The following is an 18503-nucleotide window of genomic DNA, read 5'->3' on the forward strand; positions in this document are numbered from 1 at the left end:
CTGGCGTAGAGAGGTCTAAGACAGAAGCTTCAAGATCAAACGAAGAAGGAAAATAATAGAGGCTACAGTCTTTTGGAATAGTTGTATAATTCTGACAATGAGATCTGACACCGGAAATGAAGTAGTTTATTAGTCCCTGTGACATGCAGTAGCACTGTTGTCAGGTCCTGGGGGAATCTGAGAGGAGAAAGGTGAATTGCGATCGTTCTTCTAAAGCATCTTAAACATATTGTATAAAGTCTACAGAACTGATTGGAATATCACTATAGAGAACAGCTAAAAATGATTTAGCTCACCAATCCAGCCGGTCAATATCCTCATTTTTCCGAAAACCATCCATCAGATTACCGCTTTGTGGACGAGAGCTGTCATCCATTAAACTGTCGTCACCTCACCTCTTAGAGAAATTTCTCTCATGAATGTCTCATCAGAAAATTTACTCATGGAATGAGGGTTGCCATCCCATGACGGTTAATTGCACCTCTGCAAAGGAGAAGGTAAGATTTTAATATCTCTTTTCTGTACCTCGCAGTACTCACAGAACCTCTGTGAGCCCGCCCAACATGATGCCTGCCTAAACCATCAAACCTCTGTTGCTTTGCTTTCTTGAATGTTGGAAGACAGGTAGCGGATACTTGGTTCACTCTAGATGAATATAGTAAGTCGAGAATTAAGGGTTAAGCTTAATCGGGATTCGTTTGATTTATCACTGTTGCTGGGTCCAAAGCCAATGTTTCTTGTGCAGACTAAACGGGTTGTCTTGCGTGCAAATGCGGGTGAGACGCAAGCAGCAGATTTTCTTGCAAACAGACTTTTCTTGGGCAGGAATTTACAACCCTTGAAACCGGGTTTCCTTTGGTCGCATGGGTGTCACGAAAGAGATGAAAAGCTGTTTCGTCCCCTTTGAAAGAGGCGAATATCGATCTTCTTTGGTCGTTGGGGATCCTGCATGATCTTTTCCAATTTTTTCTCTACAGTGTCGATTTATATAACAGGACACTGAACCTTCACAACATATTTCTACGCAAGAAATATGGCGAACTCTGACATCTTCATATGTGGGAACATGGAACGCCTAATTATTATACTTTCTCATACCTCTTAACAGAGGATAATCACATAAAATTCCTGTAGAGACATTAGATTTTTTTGGAAGCAGAAGAGATGAAAAATTTCCAGCGTCTTCGCCGGGAATCGAACCGCGGACCTCTAAATTACGCGCTGAGCGTGCAGACCACTACACCACGAAGGCTGGCTAAGAAGGCGGGAGAAATACCTTACATCCCTACAAACTGATCTCCTGTTATTTCAAAGTTTTCTAATTACAGATAAACATCACTGTCCGAAGTTTCGAAGATTATGCAACGATTTTCTTCCCACGACCTAGATCTTTGTGAAGTATAAGTTCTCATATGGCAAAAATTTAATGAAATTTTACATGTTGTGAATATATTCAAAAGATTCCATTTTTGAATTTAATGACCTGTAATAACCTTTACAGTTTGAATATTTGTAATAACCCCGTTGACACCTCCTCAGTATTATTATTACAGTTCATTATAACAATGTATTCCCAGTACTTATTATATTCATCTCAGTGTTTGTTATTTTTTAACATCAAAACAGGTGCTCAAATTAATTTGTGAATTTCAAATTGTACTGAAACTATATCGTAATCTCTTCATGTCATAAATCATTGTTTTCAATAAACACTGGATGCCAGGTGTACAATGGGATTGCACAATGTACCATACTAGGTAAACTCTAGATCCTTTGGAAAGCTTCAGTTGCTCCTTCCCTCAAGCTTTCTTTGTAAACTCTCATAGAGCTTGCAATTTTGCTTTTAGTTAGTTAGTATGGGAAGGCATTACCAATTGGCTCATGGTACATTGCTGGTGTCCCCCATTCTTTTACCTGTACCTATCCTTGAACTATTTCCTTGTGCTTCACATGACTCTGGACATCACATTCAAGACGCTAGCAGTCCGCATTTGAAACTGTTCTGTTTCCAGTCTCGCAACGATTTTCCACTTCGTTTCATCAACCGGTCATTGGTTGTTACTTTTTTCAACTGTCTGCTTACGAATTTTATCAAATGTTGCAAACAAGCAGTTAATGCTACCGAGGAGTGCGAGGGATGAAGCGCGAAAAATCCGTAGTGCGCTTCTAACGACAGTTTCTTTAAATAATCCGCCAACACGCATGTGTACTCTTGCGCATTCGAAACTAAAGATTCGTATTTTTTATCTGTGATCACAATTTGCACCTTCATTCAGTACTTTTCGAGTAAATCACCAAAATATGCAAATTCTCTAAGCTTTGTAAGCCATTTTCTAACCGTAGCACCAAACACAGGAATACAGGGTGTGTCGGAAATGTGGCTGCATGTTTTTTTTTTCTTTCTTTCTTTTTAATAATTTTGCTTTATATAAGATTTCAATAAATTTTTATGAATGAAAAGTGCACGTACCAGAACCTCTCTCTCCTTGCATACGGCCCTGCTGTTGAGATTAATACTCTTTTCCGATATGCTGCTTAATATGTAAATTATATACTTTTTAATAAAATTAAAAATTACATTATTATTTTTCGTGGTTGACAAAAGCCAGCTCCATTCAGAAAAATTGTAATTATTTAATTTTTTCTTTTTTTATACCCTTCACTTTTTAATTCCCATTAAATGGAAATATAAAAGCAAATGTAAAATAAATTAATTACAAATAGTAAGGAAAAAAAAACCCTCACTCAGAATTCATTTTAAAAAATAGCGTGAGGCGCTTTGAGTATGATTATCTTATAAATTATATTTACAATTACAGCTTGATTTTAAAAGTTCTGGACTGTTTTCTGTGCCTCAGAAAATGACACTGCACCCCACTTCGAAAACCGCTGGTGTAAAATATCGATCAACGGAAAAAGGACAAATGATAAGGCAGCGTTTTGCTTTTCGAAGGAAAGAAAAGTGGGGGAGGGGAGGGAACGAGAGTGAAAAACTGTGACAGATAAGCGATTCTTCGCCTGCGGTGACAGAATCATTGGCGCAATTCCATACTTCCGATAATTGGCGATTTAAGTGGCTAATGACACGTTTCGCTTTTCAATCCCAATCGCGGAGCTGAAGGTAATGTGTTTACGAAGGGAGGGAAAAGACAAAAAAATACAACCCTGGGGTAAGAAAATGAAAACCGCTCTCCTAGCGCGCTTTGTCAATTCCACCTGCGTTCGAAAAATACATACAAATAATCCATTTAAGAACAAATGATTCTGAAAAGTTCCTTGCATTATTTCTATTGCTTTTCTTCTATCTGAAACAAGCAAATCTGTGTTGGGAAAGATATGTGTAAATCCCGAATATTAGTGCTGCATTTCAGGCTTAAAATATTATTACGCTTGAACTGTGCAGAGGCTACATTAAGTTTCAAGTCCTGCATCTGAAGTCTTGTAAATTTTGAGCTGGTAAAGTCAACTATTCCAATTCTTTTCGCATTATTTTCGGTTCCTTCTGTTTTCATCGGTTATTACTTTACCCTATGAATAAATTTCATTGCACGCATTGCATCTACAAAATGTTAGGACTCAGAGAATTTTTTTATAAAAGAAATTCCAGGTAATATGGCAAACAATAATTGGCAGCATTTATTACGATGATATCTGAACTTGCTTTTCCTAAATATTGTTTGTTTATGGACAAAATTTTCTGTGTAATGAGTTGTTTGGTTTGATCCAATGAATATCTTCTGTCATATAGTAGAAACCGAGCAAAAATTAACAACAAAATTTTGCTGTAAAAGAGAGGAAGGGGAAAGCAAAATTTTTTTAACCGTCTGTGACAGGCAATATAGCTTGATGCTTGCTTATAATCCTGAAACAAAATGAAATCATCTGCTTGGCTTGGGTATGTTTCATCATAGTCACAGAAACTTTGGTTTCACAAATCTAGAATAAAGATAATGCTCGTGAATTTTTCTGGCTGGAAGGAATAATTCAGATGGAATTTTTTCTCAAAGACAGACTGTGAACTCGGTATTTTATTAGGCTCATAAGCGGTTGAGTGTTGCTGAACACTAGCAGTTTGACCTGGATTCGATTCCAAGCAAACGGGCAGGTTGTGTGGGCGTTTTTGTGTTTTTCTTTCCATGTGCAATGTGGATACAAGCTAGTTTCATTTAGAAAGCGCTTTACGAAAGCATTCCTTCCTTAGGCAAGTAGCCCCCACATACTTTGCCATAGTCAGATGAACCTAAGCAAAACCTGTTTTATAAAGACGTAGTAGATAGACTTATGAAGAGAATTAGTACATTAGACTGAAAAAAAAAAAGCTCATTAGAACTACTGGTTTCTGCTGCATAACTATGCTTTGTCATAGAATTCCATTCTTTTCAAGCCATTTCTGAAAACAAATAAGAAACAAAAAGAAAAAAAAGTAATAAAGGGGCATGAAAGGAATAAAGGTTAAAGGGAGATTCTCAAGCTCTCCCCTTATTAACCAGTTTTGGAACCCGTATACTACTGAATAACATGGAGGAACTGAATAATTATAATACTTCAACTTTCGGTTTTTTTTTTTTTTTTTTTTTTTCCGGTTTTGTAAACTTTCTAGACACATTGTGTACATTTCAAATTACAACAGAAACTAAAATTACTGTAATTATAAGCAGTGTACTGCAACACAAAACTATTGCTGTAGAAATAGTGTATAATAGCTTTATTAAGGAAATATACCCTTTTTGAATACTCTGAAAGTAACAGTGTAAATAAATATCAGTAGAAAGTAACTGTGCTTGATAATATTGTCTACAGTCTAAACTGTTACAGCATCACGAGGTTCCAGATTATTATTTGATCTCCTCCCCCTATATTCATTTTTCTTATAAGTTCCGCCTAGAATTCAAAATACCCATAACTATTTTCCCTTCATCCTCATAATATACCTACAACATAAATTCCATCTTACGTACTTTTTAAGTGCACCCAAAACAGTGGTTCTCGAGTACTCATATTAACCAAATAAGTTGGTAGGATGACAATTTTTATAGCTCACGAAAAGCGTTAAAATCTAATTTTTGGTTTTTATATACAAATTAGACTGAAACTTCCTGATAAATGGCAGTTTTTCGAAGATATTTTTAATAAGCCACTGGGTTTTTAAACAATAATTAATATATCCGTTTAACCGTTTATCCGCCGCATCTGTTTCACATACAGGCTGTCATTTCAAACTGTTTTTCGTACGCTTTTTGGGCTCTGCTGTTTGTAAAATGATTCGGCAAAAATTATTCCGAGTTTCACTTTTTCCTGCCCTTAACAATTTAAATTCAGAAAAAGTCTGTAGATGACACCACAAGTCTTATAAATTTGACATTTCACTAAGGATTATTTATTTTAGAACTCCACGCCGCCCAACCGGTATAGTGGTTAGTGACCCTGACTGCCGTAGTGATCGACACGGGCTCAATTCCCGGAGAAGGCATGGTGGTTGCAACAGCCCGTCTCTTCATAGGAGGCAACAGTGGGCCTTATTAGGTGCTTCCATAATGAAAAGGCCACCATTTTCGGCCCTTGTAAGGGCGCAAGGCTGTTGGCTGTTAGCTTTTTTTTTTTTTTTTTTTTCCAATGGCGGGCACCTGCTTATAACAGCAACGGCCACTACTAAGGTCAGAAGTGGTGGGCATTACGTTGGAGAGGCACCTAATAGGTGCCACCGCTATCTCCTGTGAAAGCACAGACAGTTTTACATCCATGCCTTCTCCGGAATTTAAACCCAGGCCCTTCGGTATCGCACTCAGGCTCCCCTAACCACTATACCGTCTGGGACGTGTTGACTATTAAACAAAGCACCCGGTCATTAAAAAAAAAAAAAAAATAGAACTCCATGCAAGATAAAATACGAGCTATGTGCGGCACCATTTTTTCTATCTCTGTATCGTACATATTCGCAAAAGGAACACTAGCTTTACTGAAGAGAGGACTTTAACACTGAAGAATTTGGATGTGGGTGTGACGTAAATATTGTACCTCAAGAACCTCCGAGATGGAAGAATAATCAGACCAGAGGTCTTTTAAATATTTATTTTAAAACTTATCAAAGATTTCTGGATTAATAAAAAGTAAAACATTAATACAGTACAGCCATAACAGACAAACCTTCCGCATCGCGGATCAGGCAGTCGCTTTTGTGCGACTTCTACGGCAACTCTCTAAGCATAATTCTCTACACAAAAAAAAACCTTCCTTTCCTTTCACTTTAACGTCGCAAGGAAACCGCACAGGGTGGTGTCCTTACGAGTTTCCTTTGTTGATTACTTTCCGGTCATTTAGTGGACACTTGAAGAAGAGTTCTCAAGAGAAGTCCTCTAATTTAAAACTGATGTTCTATCAAACCTGAGGATCTTTAGAGTATCTTTTTCAATGAGAGTTTCTTTTATAGAACTGCAAGGCTTTTTGCCAAACTTACATGTATGTATGCATGTGTGGAAAGAAGTTATAAAGTAAATAAAAGAAAAAAAAAAAAAGAAAACTGCGAGAGTCTTTGATAATTTTATATCGCTTAAAAATTAGCTTTGGAAGAAACAAATTGCTCATGGTGATGCAAATTCATTTAGGTTTTTATGAATAATAAAATGGAACACTGAGAAAGGATTATAAAACATGTGCCACAGGTAATGGGTTAATTAACAATAAAAAGGATAAAAATACAGGACCGTGTGGAGAAGACAACTCCGATAGTTGGACTCGGCTTCAAATCAAAGCGGCCAAGCTGCCTGAATGGATGCTTTGTAGTTTTTGTCACGTCTAAAGCGTGAGTGTCCATTAAAATGTCCTCAATGAAGGCGTCCGTCCCCCCTCAAGCGTAACTTTAGTATGTTTCGCTGTATTCTTCATAGTAAACAAACAAAAAAAAAAAATGTGCTTATCTTTGCAAGTCCATTAATATCTAAGGTGTATTTTCAATAAAAAAAAATTTTGAATTTATTGCTTCCAAATTCTTTCAGTCTTCTTGAATAGGCTTGACATTAACATCAATTTCCTCTCTTCTTTGCTAAGCGTGATATAAAAAAATTTTAAGTGCGTTTTTCATTTGCTGCTTAAAATACCGCAATCAAATTTTATGGTCGTGAATAGTACAAATAGTACATTTTTATTGATTTATAAGCTGGTAGGGAAAAAAACTCGTCAATTGGCAGTTAAAGTTCCTTCCATTTATTTTCAATTCAGAGAACATTTTGCAAGCATTTAATACCTGATACTTTAATTCATTTATAACTATTAATTAAAGTATTAGTCGCCCAGACAGTACTGTGGTTAAGGCAGTCTACCGAAGGGGCCGGGTTCGAATCCCGGAGAAATCATGGATGCTTGTAAATGTATAGTGTCGGTGCGGCATAGCAGCATTCCAAATACGCGGCTAGCCGAAAGTCCTCTCGTGGTGGGAGAGGAGAGGGGTGGGAGACCTCCGAATCCCCCTCGGGGTGGTCTTCCTCAAAATTGGGGGGTGGAAGTCCAACCTCTCTTCGGAGTAAGCTCTAGCAACCATTGTTCCATGTAATATGAACACGACAACAACAACAACAATAAATTATTAATGATAAATAAACATACTTATTCGCTGGTATTTCATTGGTATATTGCTTCTTCTAAGACTTTTCTTTCTCCTGTTCGATTTCTTCAGTCAAAAGGAAGCATGCAGGTGGATACATTTCAAGTATATGTTTTAATTCAAATATATGAGTCGTGAAGCTAAACGTTCGGAAAACTCTAAACTAGAAAATGCTCAGTTTTTAATTCTTATATACTTTCTAAGATTTAAGGATTTCTCATAACATGTACGAGGGTCTTTCGGGACTAAAATGTGATACCTAAGATGTAATCATTATACACTATACCGCAATACCTGGCATGCTCTGACTTCGATTACTTAGCATTCATTTTGATCTGGTTTCGAAATTTTAAAACAAATTCAATTTTAACAGAACGAAATAAAAAATAAACTCTAAAAAAATTAACATAGAAAAGTATTTTTTATTACATAAACGATTACTTTCCCCTTTTCATATAGTCCATATCTTGTGATTATGTGCAGTTTATTTTTATTCGATTTTAAAATTCTGCAGTGCAATGCAAATTTCATTTTTTTTCGGGTTTCTCGTTATATGTGTACATACTTGCCTGCCCTCTGGCCGTTCATTCTTGAGTCTGCACGGATATTAATAGCTATACAACCATAAAAATTATAGGAAAGGTTGAAAACTTGTCAGATCATGGCATGGAAGTTGATCTCAATAACTGAACATAACCTTACTGTTTGCCGAACAATAAACAGCACAATTTGTTTCTACAAAGAATTATATGAAATCAAAAGGCCCAAAAAAGAAAAATGTGAAGGCATCGATATGAAACTTTTAGTAAATAAAAACTGAATAATGAAAAGCATACATTTTAAAAAATTATTTCTAATAAAGATATTTTCATTTATTAATGGCGTTTTATTTAAAGAAAAACGGGAACGAAAAAAAGGGTTTGGAACAAGTAAATCATTTTTGTGTGTATTTAGTTCTCCGATATGTCCTGTTTCAAACAGTCGGAAATACTGGCGGAACCAATTACCCGAAGTATACGAAGTATTGCTGTATTACGTAAAATACGGAAGTTCTGAAAAAACGCTGCAAGACTAAGAATGTCGTACTGAATCTTTCCGAAAGAAAGTGGGTTTTTATTTAAATGTTTTGAGGACAGCATTTTGCAAGATTTGGAACTTTGATTTTTGAAATCTTAAATACTTTGCAACTTTAATTTTTTTACAACTGGCGTAAAAGTTACTTCTGGGAATTCTTTTTCTTTTTCTTACCCCCTTTATTTTTTGAGTGTGTGTTCTTCGATGTAGTCGCCAGGATTGTGTACAATCCTTTTCAAGTAATGGGGAAGTCATGTGCCTGTAATAACGGTTGTTCTTTTAATGGTTCCAATGGAATATACTGTTGCCTAAAAGATATCTGGAACTTCCTGGTCGAATGCCGTGAAATGATTTATTCATCTTAAAAATCAAATTATAATCACAGGGTCTGTCTTAATTCTAGGCAATCACCGGAAGTGAGTTCGCAATATTGAAGAATTCATTAACATGTTGAAGCATGCGAATTTTCAAGGTTTAAAACTTATAAAGCTGTTCCCCATCAGAACAGGAAAGGATGGCAAAACCACAATATTTATACCAAGAAAAGAAAGAAGACTCTTGCAGATGAATAATCTTTAAAATCTGGAAGGCAAGGCCAATCCAATTGAAGAATAAACGTCTATTGAACTGAGACAGAGAAAACAAATAAAATCGGAAAAAAGGAATAAAGCCCTAGCGGACAAATCATACGGTAACAGAAACAACATGAATACAGGAAAATAGAAAACACAGATTCTGTTGGTCCATTGCAAAGATGAAGAAGTAATTAAAAAAAAAACACTCATATCGGAATAAGTGTAATTTGTAATTTTAGGTTGGTTGACTATATAATTAATTACATTTTTCTAAAATTATAATAGTGATATATTTAGCTTCACAACATAATTGCTTATTTGTATTTGTTATTGAATCGTTATAACATAGTTTGTTCGATTCCTCGAACATATTTCCTGAGCTTCAGTTTATAAAAGGAGTTATGGAACAGCTAAGAACTTTCTTTGAATTTAAAACGAGAGTTTCGTAAAACTAGCTCTTGTTTGTAATTTACCGTCAATTTATTTATTAACTGCATTTTAATGTAGAGCATGTTATTCTATGTTACTATGCAGTTTCATCAATTCACTGATTTAATATTATGAACTGTTTATATTTCACATGTTCTCTTTTGGACTTTGAGAACTGTTAAGGTATCAAGACTGTTCTACATTCTTCGACTGACATGTTAGTTGACATCGAATCTAAGAAAGAATGGTTCCATATTACACCAGATTGCATAATCTAACTACTGAACTATTAGGAGGGTTATACGTATATTAAGAAGCTGAAGTTGAATTATATACGCAAGTTAGCAGCTTCATTTAGCTCCAAAATAATCTTTGGATGGCAATGAATCGTCTTCAGGGTTTTCAACACACAGACTGGAAAATCGCTTTCTAAAAAGAGTAAGTTCGTTTGAAGAGTTGCAGACGAAATGCAGGACCACCTACTCGGATGAAATCACTGAAGCTGCCTGAAGGGAAAAGTTCAACAGAAATGTTTTTAGGTATGGAATATGACTGACACACTGGGGCCCCAAGTGTCTCTTATTTAGTTGAACTGCCACTGAGACAGCAGCATAACTGCACTTAAAGAAGTCACTTTATAGATAAAAAGAAGCATACCCGATACTTAGAGTCTTTTCATCAACTTCTAAAAAGCGTACTCTTGCTTATCTTAAGATACGTGTTAAAGCTGCAAAGATGGTGGTCTCCAGTTTTTATTCTATTTAAATAGAACCTTGAAATGATGCGAAATAATACAAGTTTACTTCTTTATATCAAAATCATATGTCGATAGAGAAAGGTTTGTGCTAAAATTAAGCAGTGATGGAAATGATGAAATGTTTTAAAGTAATAAATTAATAAATACTTTCATTTAAACGTTTAACAAAATGCAAGAAAGAACACGTATTCTAATAAAATATGGATAACTAAATTTTCAAAATGATTTCACTTTTTAAATAAATTTAACTGCGTCACGTGTGTTCTATAAATGCTTGAGTTTTTTTAAATCAAGAATTCATCACACACTACATATTAATAAAAAATTGCTTGTTGTAAATTTCATAGAAAATATTACTAGCTGGAAGTTGGAAATTTTAACAATTTCTCTCTGTTGACTTGTTCAATGGACAGCTTTCGCTTTGAAACTGTAATCCGTCAAAATTTTTGGAGAGTTTTCTCACCTCCATTTTATTACTCAGACAACATTAGACTAAAGTTTTTCTGTGTGAAGATAACTTAATTTCGCTGATTATTTTGTGTGTATCTTGTAACGAAATTGCATTATACTTATTGTATAATGCAATTCTTATAATTTTTTATTGTATATTCTAATGCAATAACTTCCATTGTTCGCTGAGATTTAGATTTAGATTCACATAAAAGTATTAGAAAACATTTGTAAAACAATTAGTCAAACGAAGCATATCGAGTGAAAGAGTGAATTCTTGTCCAAAAAACATAGCCGCACAGCTGAGTAAAAATCTAATTTCAAGCAGCAGTTCTCTGAGAATTTCCTAAATTAGATAATTTTAAAAGAATCATATGGTTTAAATCTCACATATTTGATAGAAAATGTACTAAAATAATCAAAAACTAAACTCTAGTAATCTACAGAAAGAGTCTGCGAATACTATTATCTGTCAGACAGATATCGACTATTTGATTTAAGTTAGAAAGCCTTCAGAATGGCTTTGTGATGTTGTGAATCTCTGCATTGGAATTAAGATTCTTTCACAGTTCCAAAATATAGTTTAACAGCTGTAATACGTTAGCTGTTAAACTATATTTTAAAATATTACACATTTTAAAATGTATAATCGCTTATAATAAATATGCCAAATTTCAAAACGCGCCAATATGTAAATTGGTGTATATTTTAGGAAATTTTGAATAAAAAACTCTGGGTACGCTTAGAACTACATCTACTTGAGGATGATGGTAAAAATTTTATAGGTTATAATACAAAATGTTTCTCGAAAAATTTATAAAAGTTATTTAAAAATACATTTTTTAAAAGAAATCTTGAAAGATGGGCGAATTTATTTGGAATAAATCTAAATTTTGGAATGTGAAATGAAGAATTAAAAAAAAGTTTAATAAAAAGAGAGATATATGCCAAATTCAATTAAAATGGAAGAGCTAAAATTTTGAGAGATAATTTTTAAAAACCTATTCGTCCGATTTTTAGAAAACTTGGCAATCTGGCACAATTTGAGTCGTAAAATAGAAATATGGAAAAACATTGCTATGTTATTACAGAAAATGTCCGATTTTGTGTCACTATAGCTATGTTAGAACAATTGCTATATATAAATGTAATATACATCCGAAGTCGCGCTTTCGAGACATGAAAAACGGAATTTGAATTTCATCAATCGACTCAGTAGAACGGGAGATGTAGAACTGACCTCCCCCCCCCTCCGCAGTGCACATCTGTCGTGTTGTAAGGAGGATATTCTTAATATTCGTGTTCTGCTTGAACTGTTTATGGCTATTTATTTTGTTGAATGAGTTTACTAACTGAAATAATCAATTTCTTCTTGCTCATCTGGCTCGATTATTGAGATTGATTTATTATTATTAGGCTTGATTATTATTAGAATACGATTATTAAGAAATTTTCACGAAACCGTAGCTGGCACAATAATTAACTTAGATTCCGAAGGATATTTTAAAATTTGAAAATATAAATCTTTTTTTTTTTTTTTTTTTTTTTTTTTAAAGCCCTAAATGGCGTTAGCCTAGAAGGGCTATTAATTTCGTTCCGGGATTTTGCATTGATTCACTTTCTGCGTTGATTCACTTTTCAAACTGTTGCCACCAAATATTACAGCCCTGTAAAGAAATTAAATAATGAAGAATCTGCATAAATGTCTCTCATTGTGATAAAATAACGGTACCTACAGCCATCAAATTTTGAATAACGTAATCCTCCACCAAATATGGGCATCTGGAAGCCCTAATTTGGAGTTTGTTTTAATATCTGTTTTATATTTTGTCAGACATTAAAGAATTTTTGATAAACTCAACGATTTCAAAGCAAGAAATGGCAACACTGTACGAAAACAACAACAACAACAAAAAAAAAAAAAATTATCTCCCGCGCGCAAGACTGTGTATCCGAAATTCTAAATATATGCTCCTTTTAAAATTATTTTGCGATATTGCTGTTGAATTGAATTTTATGGTTTAAGGGCAAAGAATATGAGATTTAATAAATAAAGGTAACACACAAACCGTTAAAAAAACGGCCCTTTGAGCGTAATGTCAAATTTGAAAGCCTTCAGATTTTCTTTTTTCTTTTTCTTTTTCTTTTTTTTTTTTTTTTTTTTATGTTATACACATTTTAAAACAGTTTTCTTTCTCAGTATCTCAAAAATGATTTTTTACAATATGTAGTAAACTTTCTTATCGTTCTATAGTAATTTCAAATTTAAAAAATAAGTATTTAAAAAGTATTCTAACTATTTTGTGTAAGTTAGGCACACATACCTGGCTAGAAACACGATTTATTTGCTGTAGAAAGGATGTTTTAACACCATTTTTTTTTTTTTTTTTTTTTTTTGAAAGACAGGTGGCAATGGCAGAGATCCCCGGTGAACCGATGAAATAATATTCCCTGAAACAAAGCTCAAATCTTGTTTAATCCAACAGTGAGATGTTGATTTACTAGCTTCATTCAAAGGCAGTAGCTGACAGTTAAGTGTTTAGATTTCACTCCTCTTGCTTTTATGACGTTTTTATTCTTTGCCCTAACAGAAAATTTATTCAGTGGGTGGGTGCTAAAGACGATTGGAAACAAGGTTTGGTTTGCAATAAAAACAAAGTAACTTATTAATTCAGAATATTTTTCACATGTTTCTTTGCGCAATATAATTTTGAAATGTCGTAAATATTCCCTAGCACAGAAGGTTATTGAATACGAATGGTAACTTTTCAACACTTCTGGCTATTGTCCTTATTTTTGAGTAATATAAATAATTACCTGATAAATTCGCTGACAATGGTGACAGGGCTACTAACCTTTATTACATTATAGAGATAAGCTTGCATGAATTACATTCAGACACGTTATTAAAAAATGAGCGTAAATGTTAAAGAAAACAACAAAAGAAATGAATTTTTAACAACATTGTATAATAATTGTAATAATAATTGTATAATAACAAACAATTTTAACCAACTGTAGCGTGCGTACGGGTTCGTAATGGATTAAATGCACAACTCGATAAAAAGTTAATAAAATTTATTCTTATCCTGAGAAATAAAACAAAATGCTGAAATTTCCTCAGAGATATACGTACAGTATCACAATATCTCACAGTAGTTACATTTGACACTATTAAAACGTTAAATAGAACGCAATTCAAAGCAGAGCAAGCTCACCACGAATTCGCTATAATCAGCAACAAGAACTAAGTAAACAACTGAAGTGTGATTTTTCTATCCGGCTTTTTAAAGCTTTTTAATCTTGCACGAGAACATTCTGGTAATTTTTATTTTCTCGAGGTTTCTGGACAGCAAAAGAGTACAATTACGAGATATCTATTTATTAAATGCTAAATGTGCGTGCTCCTGTATTTTTAACTTTTCGGCGTATCTTTCTCTTAAAACTCGTCACGCGCTGCATTGCATGGGAAAATGAAGCAATTTAATTACAATTCTACTAAAAAAAATAGCAAAATAAATACAAAAACCGTAACACAACATAACAATTAATAAAACTGTATTTATCTTTCTTAATTCGAAAATTATATTTGAGTTTATCTTACTCATTCTTACTTCATGAGGTAAATTTTTACTTGCTTCTACCATTTTAAAAAATACCCTATTAATAAATTTTACATAAAATATATATACTTTTAATAAATTCATTAAAGACGACTTTTAAAACCTTTTGTAACCAGTTACGGAAGGATCTGAATCGACTGATTTATCTGCAACAGATTCTTCTTCGTCCAAACTGGTAACTAAAAGTTCTAGTTCAGTCTATGTCAATATCTTTCAGAAAATATCCATGGATATAATGTAACCATTCAGAAAGTCCACTGGGACACATGCATCCCATAAATATGCGTTAGCAAATTTTAGTGTTTTATTTGTTATAATAGCAATTTTAGGCTTATTTCAATACATAAGTTTATCACAATAAAAAATCGAAACATTTATCTTTAAAAATAGAAGTAGTATCTAAATTCTTCAAAAGCGCAATAATTTTTAAACATGTAACAGTGATAATATAGAGTATAAAATGCGACAATGAGCACGATGTCGGTCAAGCAAATAATCCTCGTGTGCTTTGCCGCAAACGCATAAACTATACCAGACAAAAGAAGGCTTTCCCCCCCTACCTTAAGTGTTTTCCCGTAATAATTAAGTATAGGAGGGAATTACATTGCTTAAGAAAACTTTTAAATTCAAGAAAAATGCGTCAAACGTCGATTCTGGTATTCTGCTGATTAATTATCAATTGCGAAAGGAATAAAAGATGGTTATGTGAGAAGAGAATTTCGTAAGTCAAACTACACCGCCCTCCAAAAGTTAAGAAACAGCATGTTTTTCAAAGCTCACCATTACAAAAATGTCAATAAGTTCATATGCAGTTCACAGTTCATAAGTAAGTTCACAGTTCGTAAGTTCACAGTTCATATGCATGACAGTAACGAAGTTTAAGAAAATATATGCAAACACAATACCTATTATAATATGCAAACACAATACCAACACTTTTATTTTATAGAAATGAATACTTATATAGGAGTTGGAGAAAAATGCAAAAATTGTAATTTTTGTTCACGAGTTTTGATCTGCACTTCTTATTACAGTTTGGTGGACAATATCCAGGAGAGTCTATCAATGTCCAGGAGAAGTCGTTTGCCTGATTCGTTGAGGTGGCGGGAGATCGGATGGATGGAAATGGGGATGTCACAAGCTGATGCTACTAGACGTCTCAGTGTCTCTCGTGGTGTTTTCCACCGACTATGGAATCAGTCTGAATCCGAGGATTTTGTATCTAGAAGACATGTTCTAGGCAGACCTAGAGTCACAACACCTGCGAGAGACCGTTATTTAGCTCTTTCGACCCAACGGAGAAGTAACATTACTGTGCCTCCGCTCATGGCTCATGGCAACAGGAACAAGATTCTCAGCTATTACAGTACGCAGACACCTGCACAATACAGGTCTGTATGCAAGAAGACCAGTTGTTTGCGTCCCCTTGATCCGAGGACACAGAGGTGCCCTTTTATGTTGGTCAAGAGAACACGCCTCCTGGATCAGTCAACGATGGGCGTCTGTTCTCTTCACAGACGAGTCCAGGTTCACAACAGAGAGTGGTTCAGGTAGCCAACTGATCTGGAGGTAACAATGCACCAAATATAACCACGTTGTGTAAAGATACAGTTACAGGGGGTGGTGGAATAATGGTTTGGGCTGGGATCTCTCTCGGTGGGATGTCCGCCGAAAATATCGCAAACGAAAACGTCGCGGAGGAAACAACGCAAGGCGAAAACGTTGTGGTATAAAATATCGTCGTAGAAAATAAAGTGGTTCAAAAACTTCGCAGTTGAAAAACATCGTCGTCGAAAATATCGCAGTAAAAAATAAAGTACCTACAAATCATCGCATGACGATAACATCACACACATGAGTTTTTCAGGTTTTGAAAGCTGTAAATTCATTTTCGCATAAAGATTTGGGAACGCAAGAGGGAAAGAGGGATATTTTTACTTTTACATTTCCTATTTTTGAATGAACTAAAGGAAACTTAAGCATTTAAAAATTGAAAATGAGTATGAAATTATTACAACTTACAACACTTAATAGAATTTTAAATTTAACATACTTAATTAACAAAGGTCCTTAATAAATTAATCTATTTTATAAAGTTTTACTCATAATTTTTTATGAAAAATACAGCCTAAAAATGCTTAGAAAAAGGAAAGATAAATAACTGTATGAGGTTACCTCTATAAAAATTGCTTAGGTAATTATGAAATTATTTTCTTTCACATTCGTTATTCTCATATTGTTTTGGTGGAAATTATATCTTGTTTTGTTTCCGTTTATTCTTAAAGTGTCGTTAACATTTCCTGAGCTTCCAAATCTTTATGCGAATATGCATTTACAACTTTTAAAACCTGAAAAGCGCATGTATGCGATGTTATCGTCATGAGGCTTCTTTTTTTTTACTTCCTTGTACGAAGTAAAAAGAAAGTATTGTAATCGCAAAAAGTTTCAGGCAACATATTTCAACGAAAATATCCATTTTGACCGCTATCGAATGCAATTTAACGATGTTTTTGCGTGATATCTGTACGTAAGGACAGAATAAAAGACTCTTTTCCTCCAAAAAAATTATAAAACTACTTTAAAATTAATTCTGAAGAGAATTTTTCGTGGCGTCTGTACAAACGTATGTACGTACGTGCGTACGTACGTACGTATCTCGCATAACTCAAAAACGAGAAGCCTCAGAACGTTGAAATTTTGTATATAGGACTGCTATAACATGTAGATGTGCACCTCATATTTTGGTTGCAATCGGCCGCACCAAACGTATATAAATATATTTATATATATATCCACTCTGTTTCCCGACTCAGTGATCTCAGTTTCTTTACTCTTATATGTTTGTAAATTGTACATTTTTTGCTTTAAAAATGATTGAATTATATTGTTTTTATCTTCCGGTTAAGGTTTTTAAGCCTTTCGTAATTCTGGAAGCAATATTTGTACAATTATCAACAATTTAAAAGTTGTTTAAGTGCGGTTAAGTTTTAAATAACATGGCGGACATATTTATTTACATTTGAAATAGCAGAATTGTAGATTTGTTGCCAATCTAGAGAGACTAAGCTTCGCAACACAAAAAAAACGCCTTCATTTATTATTGCCATTTAAATCATGCTTAATTCTTTCTGGAATTTTTTCGAGGAAATAAGTGTTTCAGATTTACTTCGTAATTTTTAATGCAGATATTTTGAGTTTTTATGTATTTTTGCCTTGTCGCGAAGTGAGAAATGAATTAATTGAATGAGAAATACTCAATCGTCTGTGGTAAACGGTTTCTTTTCTGTTTTGTTTGCTTAATTTCTTTCATACATCGTTTTAGGTTTATTATAGTATTTGAATAGAATATGTGGTAACGATAATTCTTCAAATGATATAAATTTTGTGCATTCAGAGTGTCGTTATAGTAAACAAATATAGTGAATTTTAAAGAGTGCATTTATTCTATTGTGGTTTATGCGCTGTCGACGAAGTAGATTTAATTCAATCCAATCAATTTAAATGAAATTCAAGAAAAAAATGCGTATAATTTAATATTCCGTACAAGGAAGTCATGTGGTGTACACATCAGATTTTTATTATTATACTTTCAGATATTCGTTTGGAGTCTTCTTTCCATGTAGAAGTAATGATTGCTGGTCTTTCCCTTTCCGATTAATAATGTTGCTTACTTCGCACTTAGAAATTTAAACACCGTTTATTTTACAGCTTTTTTGAATTATGCGAAAGGTCTATTTCGCTTCCGAAAGCGAAAAAAAAAATTCTCCATCCACAGCTTGTTTACATGCGACATTTTGGAAAGAAAAATAAAAGTAGCAGACGAAATTTCTTATTTCAAATAATGAGATGTTGCCAGAAATTTTTCTTCCAAATCATATGCTTTTTTTAAATTCCTTATCAAAATCGTTGTAAAATAGTGTAAACACCCTTTGTAATGAGATTGATTAGCATTACTTGGAGGAAAATTGCATTCTTGAAGAAGCCTCATTCAGAGATGT

The sequence above is a fragment of the Stegodyphus dumicola genome, chromosome 4, assembly GCF_044657685.1.
Source record: "Stegodyphus dumicola isolate Sdum_Otavi_A_Nest chromosome 4, ASM4465768v1".
In the NCBI taxonomy this organism is placed as follows: Eukaryota; Metazoa; Arthropoda; class Arachnida; order Araneae; family Eresidae; genus Stegodyphus; species Stegodyphus dumicola.